Source organism: Sinocyclocheilus anshuiensis, unplaced genomic scaffold (genome assembly GCF_001515605.1).
Source record: "Sinocyclocheilus anshuiensis isolate Anshui unplaced genomic scaffold, SAMN03320099.WGS_v1.1 scaffold6996, whole genome shotgun sequence".
NCBI lineage: Eukaryota > Metazoa > Chordata > Actinopteri > Cypriniformes > Cyprinidae > Sinocyclocheilus > Sinocyclocheilus anshuiensis.
This window is the reverse complement of record NW_015556240.1, coordinates 393-972: the sequence shown is the minus strand read 5'-3', so window position 1 is coordinate 972 and position 580 is coordinate 393. Positions and strand designations below refer to the sequence as shown.

The 580-nt window shown below is 35.7% G+C and overlaps 1 long non-coding RNA gene across 2 annotated transcripts; it reads right to left on the bottom strand.

Annotated features, from left to right (window-relative positions):
• Positions 1 to 564, bottom strand: LOC107676299 (uncharacterized). Of its 2 annotated transcripts, XR_001632722.1 has the most exons (3): positions 442 to 564; positions 219 to 311; positions 1 to 32 (listed from the first exon to the last, which is right to left on the bottom strand). It is a non-coding gene; the product is annotated as an uncharacterized LOC107676299 (long non-coding RNA). The 2 variants fall into 2 exon arrangements; XR_001632721.1 differs by lacking the exon at positions 442 to 564 and having other exon boundaries at positions 219 to 434.
• Positions 565 to 580: the final 16 nt, after the last annotated feature.

Genomic DNA, 580 nt, shown 5'->3' with positions numbered 1-580 from the left:
CAACAGGTTCTTTTGCACTGTTATTCTGACATCTGAAATAAAAAAAGCAAGCATGCGGTTTACACAAACTACATTATTAATATTATTGTGATGTTCACTGATACTAGTTCTAATTTATCGAAACAAAGAACACAATTACCACATAGCAAACATATTTTACCATGCAGTAACTAAATCAAATGAAAGTAACATCTGTAAAATAGTGAATGCACACTTACTCTAAGATTCTGAACGGAGTTGAAAACTGAACGAGTGTCCCCTTCCTATGAGAGATGCAGGTGAATGCAAGAGTGGTGTATTCCCCACAGTACCTTAGTATAGTATGCATACTTCATGAGAAAACACAATGCCAATTCTTACATTTCAACACTATCAACCACCACTAATATTACCACATATTCTAGGAATAATAAAATTACAATTACTATACTGTGCACTTACTCAGTATGATTTTCCAGCGAACTCAAAACTGAACGACATGCGTGTGTCTTTCTTGTGCAAGATGCCGGTGGTGCAGCCACAGTCCCAAATGAAAATTGAAACAGTTTCAAACATTTCAGCGTCATTACTCCATAAGACA